The sequence below is a fragment of the Elgaria multicarinata genome, chromosome 5, assembly GCF_023053635.1.
Source record: "Elgaria multicarinata webbii isolate HBS135686 ecotype San Diego chromosome 5, rElgMul1.1.pri, whole genome shotgun sequence".
Lineage (NCBI taxonomy): Eukaryota > Metazoa > Chordata > Lepidosauria > Squamata > Anguidae > Elgaria > Elgaria multicarinata.
The window spans coordinates 89,037,899-89,044,830 of record NC_086175.1 but is presented as its reverse complement, the minus strand read 5'-3'; positions in this window follow the sequence as shown (position 1 = coordinate 89,044,830).

The window sequence follows — 6,932 nt, the reverse complement described above, 5'->3', positions numbered from 1 at the left end:
CTCACGTGGGCAATGCGATTACACGTGACGGGGAGCGCATGGAAGGTTGGCGCAGGCAAGCGCTTTCCCCCGTAACCGCCACCGCCAGCCTGTCGCGGCTGATTTCGAGCCTCACGAATTGCGATGCCGTTGGTGGGGGAGAGAAACGGGAATCCGCTCTCCCCAGCATGTTGGAGGGGAGGTAGTAGAAAACAAAAAGGCCAAGAAACGTTTATTAATAGTCGATGTCCCAAAGCCTAAAGAAAAGGAGTTGTTGAAATGTTCACACAAAAATCCAGTTTAAACTGGGTGGTGTTGTATTTTTTAAGAACTGGTGATTTATTTATTTATTTTGGAGGAAATGGTTATTTCAGTGGAGAATTAAGCTTTTAAAAATCTATTTCAGCATTTTGGGGATAAATCAGCTACGTTTAAAAAATGTAAACAGCCAGGCATGAGGGATTTGATGGATTTTTTTTACTTTTGAGGCAACCTCACAGGGTTACCTAATTCCAATCTACAAGCCTTCCTGACAAGTTGGCATGCCCTAGTGCAGCCTTTCCAAGCCTGGTGCAATCCAGATGTTTTTGGCCTGTCATTCACATCAGCCCAAGCCAACATGGCCAATGAGAGCTGTAATCCAAAACATGTGGACTGCACAAGGTTGGGGAAGATTGCCCTATGCTAAAGGCTGACTAATTCAGGAATGCATGTGGACTGCATCATCAGTGGACCATGGGTGAATACCTGCATTTTTATGTGGACAGATGGGGAGGGGTCAGTGCAAGCATGGGCTTGCTTGATTAGGGTACCACAATCCAAGGATAGCCAACTGAGCCTGCAGGATGGTCATGGCCCTTTAAACAGCCCTACCTAGTCCGTAGTGGCACAGCTAAAAATATATTCAACTGAGTCAATGATTTTACAAACGTTAGACATAATTTTGAATTTTGCATGCCATGTGTGAATACATACCATCTGTAAATACCCTCCCTTAGCACATGCCTCTGAGGAGAGAGAGATGCTACCTTAGACCACATGCTGCAGAATTGTGAAGGTAGATAATGTCAGTGTTATGAAAGTGAGCACACCAGACCTCAGACCCTATGGAGAATTGAACTGGAAACATACAGAAGTTGACCATCCCACCCATTGCAGCCCAGTTATGGAACGAATGTTGCTATCTTTTCAGAGCCGGGCAAAGACCTTTCTTTTCTCCTAGGCATTTTATAGACCTAGTTCTATATTTTATGGCTAATTTATTGATTCCTGTGCTGTTTGTTGTTTTGCATTGCAATGCGTTCTCTTAAATGTTTTATATTTTAAATTGTTTCTATGGCATTTTAGTCTTTTAACTGTAATCCAGCCAAAGAGCTTTGGTTATTGAGTGTATTAGAAATGTAATAAATTAACAAAGCAGGGAGCAATCTGAGATTCACCTCTAAGGTTGGGGACAGTGCTCTAACCTTCGAAGCAGGAGTCGGAGATCTTCCCCCCTCGCAGCTGGCCTGGAAAATATTGCACCGGCTGTCCCCCCCAATGGGAAAGCAACCTTGGCGAGGGGGAAAGGGGGCACTCCAGTGGATGGAGAGGGGAAGAAACTGGAGAGGTCAGGATATGAGTTTTCATGAGGCATCCTCAGCCTCCTTTCCTTCCCCTCCCCTCCGAAGGACCACAGCTAGATGGCAAAAAAAAAATCCTATCTAGCGGAACATGTAAGGCTAAGATCACTTCCACCACTCCTCCCACCCTGCATAGGTTGATTGTAAGCCTCCAAGTTCAGAGGTTTACGATAATCAAGGATGCAGTCGCTAGGATTGCACCCTAAATCAGGCTCTCTTGCATTCTGCTTAGAGAAGGATCTCATGTGGTAATATGTTAGAAATGTTTAGATATGCGGATTATCCAGAACTGAAGTCCATGAGTTTCAGATACCTTCCAGCATAACACTTCTGTGCAACATGCTTCATAAAGTTAACAGATGCTGCGTAAATGCCAGAGAGTAGAATAGTGAAATAAGAGTAAAGTTGTGTCAGATTCTTTCGTGACATTGGTGTTTCATATTGAATGTGCTCTTTTGAATCGGCACAATTATTCACCAAATGAGTTGTCTGTTGTTGTTGTCATCGTTGTTTTTAAATCAACGTTCATTTTAATCTGTTGGGTGTCTCCTTTTGCACTTGACAGTTGTTAGGGTGGGGGTATATTGTGCATGAGAAGACGGATCTGTCCCCCCATCATTGCTGCCAGGGCCACTGAGGCTCTTGCTTACTGCCTTCTGCCACCTCAATTGACTTCCATCAATAAAACTGTGCAACCATATACGATCAATGTATTACACAACAAGCCAATAGGTATGATATCTTGAGCAAATTGACCCACCTGGGTCAATACAGCCAATAAAACACTATACAATGTGCACAAAACAATGTTATGCTAGGAGACATGATGTCTGCATATTACTAAACAACCTTGTAATGAACAGTATTGATGAACATAAATAAATGTTTTGAAAGGGTCACCAAATATAAACCAAAAAAGCAGGAAATTTTAAAAGTAACAGTAGTTTTGGCTTAGCCTTCTATATAATACACTTTTAAATGTAAATATGTATGACAGTTTAGTAGTAATTGTCATTGCAAGATATACCTGTGCTGAAAGAGAATTGTGCTTTGTGCTATAATAGCCTTGTCAATCTTGTGCAAAAATATTTTCCGTAGTAATTTCACCTTGTAATCACACCCCAGTGATGTACACACTGACATACGCAGGCACATGCCAAAAATGTAATGAAATGTGATCAAATTTTCCTGGAAGCAATATAGCATTGCTTTAAAAAAATACACACACAAACACACAGCAAGTTTTCATTATTCTTTATCAAATCTTTTTAGTAATATGCATCTAGCTGCCTATCCAAAATATCTTCAGAATAGAAATCAATACTAATTAGTGCATATAATATAATTACCTTGGAAATTAGAGATACTCTGTTAAGTAGGCTTCAGTGGCTAAGTCTTTTTCACGTTCTGATATCTTGCTGCATTCTTGATAAGTTAGCCAGAGAGTCTATAGCTGGAGGAAAGCTCTTCATTTGGTAATGTTATGTCTTCAGAGGAATCTACAAAACAAGACACCACAGCTCTGAAGCTAGCCACCTTTGCTTCTGACGTTTTAATCCAACGATCCTATTTCCGAATCTGATTCTTACAGCTTGGAGATCTGCATAGCTGTAACCAGGCACGATGAAGTGGCATATACTGAGGTAGCTACAATGACGAGACGAGTGGGGAAGGTCCTCCTGCGCATCACTGTTAAAACTCTTATCGATATCATATCTAAGGCACATAGAGGTGCTCCACTGTAGCTGGCAATGTGGTGACTGAAGTACCTTGTATGCCTCATAGACTTACATCTGCATTTTCATCTTGTTACACCCTGAATCTTCAGAATGGGGTGAGCTTCAGATTGAAGTATAAGATAGATGGGCTTCTCATTTCCAGTTCTGCCCCCTTGCCATTCAGTTTCATAGTTTTACCAGATCCCACTACATTGAACGGCGCAGTAGAAGCTTCCCTGGTGATAACACAGTGCTGATGCTTGCTGATGTGCTGGCTTTTATAGGGCAACATCACAAGCTGTGATATTACTTCAATGTTGTGATAATTGAATCTTGTCATTTATTTTCTAGATCTAGTTTTCCATTTCTAAACACTTACTAAGAGTGCAAGCCTAAGTACTCTTAGTAGGGAGTAAGCCCCATGAAGAGAGTGAGACTTACTTTCAAGTAAACATGCACAAGAGTGAGCTGTTGGCTGCTTTTATATATATATATATATATATATATATATATATATATATATAATATTATATTATTTATTGCATTTATATCCCACCTTTTTTCCTCCAAGAAACCCAAGGTGGCGTACATAATTCTCCTCTTCAACAAAATCCTCACAACAAAAACCCTGTGAGGTAGGTTGGGCTGAGAGTCTGTGACTGGCACAATGTGACTCAGTGAGTTTCCAAGGCTGAGTGGGGATTAGAACCCGGATCTCCTGACTTCCAATCCAACACTCTAACCATTACACCACACTGGCATTTGATATTTTACATTTTTTATTATTACAGAAGCAAAAGAGGAACTACTATTGGGTCAAGTACACTGGCAGTAGATGAAAATACATCAGTATCTAGCCAACTGTCTACAAACGTACACTATCATAAGTAATTTATTATTTTTCCTTTTCCTCTTTTCTCTTTACAGCTGAGAACATTCCAGACTAAAACATCTCCTGCATCTAGTGCCTAATATATGTTGGTTTTTAAAATTGGCAATAGTTTTTGTAGCATATTATCTAAGTAGATGAACACAAATCAGTCAAGATATTCCTGGTACAAAACTTGTCTCTGCTATTAGATGGCCTTTGATACTCTCCCTCATCCCACCTTCCCCCGCCCTCATCTGCAATACTGGGATACTATTGACCTATGTTATATTGTAAGAATTATGACAAGATCATCACTGTGAAGCATTTTGAATACTAGGTTGTTCAAGTGAAATGATTAAATTATAATTGTTGTGAACCACCCGGAGAGCTTCAGCTATTGGTCAGTACAGATTTTTTTTTTTTAATGTTTTCAAGATGATGATTGTGATAACAAATATTATTACTGGGATTTACTTCTGAATAAACATGTATAGGATTTCACTATTAGCCATGAAGCTTGTTGAATGACCTTGGACTAGTGGTTATCTTTCACGCAAACTTACCTCGCAGGGTAGTTGATGTGTGGTGGGGGGAACACCATTGTACCTCACTTGGAATTTCATGAAAGAAGGATAGGATAAAAATTGCAGTAAAACCTTTCAGAAGCGAGTCCAGCAATTTCAGCCTTAGATATACGAATTCTAAGTATTATTATTTTAATACTTTGAAAAGAAATATAATTTAATCCTTGCCTTTGGAAAACAATCCAGATGTGTGGCTTCTTAATTTTGATTGATTCGTGTGTGCTTTCTAAAAAGTGTGGGCTATTCATATTCAGTATTCATATTCGCAAACATATGAACTTTCCAAATTACCTATTGGCAGACAACTACTTCCCTTCTTTTATCTCTTGACATTAATCTCCTTGCACAGTTGGTTTCCCTGCAGCTGTATATCTTTATTCCAAAGCATTTAAAAGATAAACACATCATTTGAAGGAATCTTTGAAGGACTATAGTTTTCGTTTGCCAGAATTATGTTATCTCACTGTTAGCAAAAACATTTAAGTGAAATATTCTTCCATCATAAGTTTTTATTCACTTTCGTTACGTCACTTTTCATGATCTAGCATTGCATTTGCGATAGATGTATAAGCTATACTTTTATCAGAAAGAGCAAGGGAATACTTAGAAAGTAACTGTTTCTGATTTGTTTGTAGTTTATTGATAATGAAAGGTCTCTTAAATATGGAGGGCATAACATTACAGAGGTTACTAGATCCAGACCAGTCTCATTATTATTATTATTATTATTATTATTATTATTATTATTATTATTATTATTTACACGGGTGGCTATAAGAAACTGGTAAATATGCTGTTCTCCCATTAAGAGTAAGTTATCTTCTACACCAATTGCATTTGCTACTTAAAACATGCACACACTCTGGTATAATTCCTTATGTTATTAACAATTAGGGGTGTGCACGGACCCCCCGCTCCGCTTCTCTTCCAGATCCACAATTTGCGGATCAGGCCACTTCGCTCTGCCCCCGCTCCGCCTATGTCCGCTCCGCTCCACTGCGGAGCTCTGGATCCGGATCGGAGCTCCGTTTCCCCCCCCCCCCATAGGCTTGCATTGAAAGCTAAAAAAGTATACAACTTTTTTTCTGTTAAAGTTAGAAACCTCAAGTTTGGCACCATGACACCTCATGGATGTATACACACGCATGCCAAGACTCAAGCCAATCCCATCATCCCCTGATTTTTTGGGAATTTATGAAAATCGGGCACCCCATTCACACCACTTTTGATAGCTCTGTCAATTTGCACGTTAGAAACCTCAAACTTGCTGCCATGATAGCTTATCCATGTGTCCACATGGGCGCCAAGTTTCAAGCCAATCCCATCATCCCCTGATTTTTGAGGAATTTATGAAAATCGGACACCCCATTCACACCCCTTTCGATAGCTCCCTCAATTTGGTACGTTTGAAACATCAAACTTGCCACCATGATAGCTTATCCATGTGTCCACATGGATGCCAAGTTTCAAGCCAATCCCATCATCCCCTGATTTTGGCGGGGCTCTAACCTCCCATAATCCCAATTCACACCACTTTCGATAACTCCATCAATTTGCACGTCAGAAACCCAATGTTTGGTCCCATGACAGCTTACCCATGTGTCCACATGGACGCCAAGTTTCAAGCCAATCCCATCATCCCCTGATTTTTGGCAGGGCTTAAACCTTTTAACTCACCCCAAATCAAGTCCCATTCTACAACGTCAATTTGCACGTCAGAAACCCGACATTCGGTCCCATGACAGCTTATCCATGTGTCCACATCAAGCCAATCCCATAATCCCCGGATTGTGGGGGGGATTATTGAAAATCGGACGTTTTCAAGCATGGGAATTGCTCTGACATTTGGACAGATAAAAAAAATTGAAGCCGGCACCCTCACAGGCGCCATCTTGATCCACATTCAGGAACAAGTTTCAAGCCAATCCCATCATCCCCTGATTTTTGGCGGGGCTTAAACCTGCAGACAGCTCAATGGGGCCATTTCAAAGGAAATCCCAAGATGCCATGAATTGGGGAGTAGAGATAAACCTATGAATCTTCTTCCACACTTGAAAAATGGATTTGGAACTTCCAAAAGTCTAATTGAGCGCAGGAAGGACTTCTCCCCTGAGTCAAAGCCAGACACACACAACATCCCTGCGAGGAGGGCAGGGGA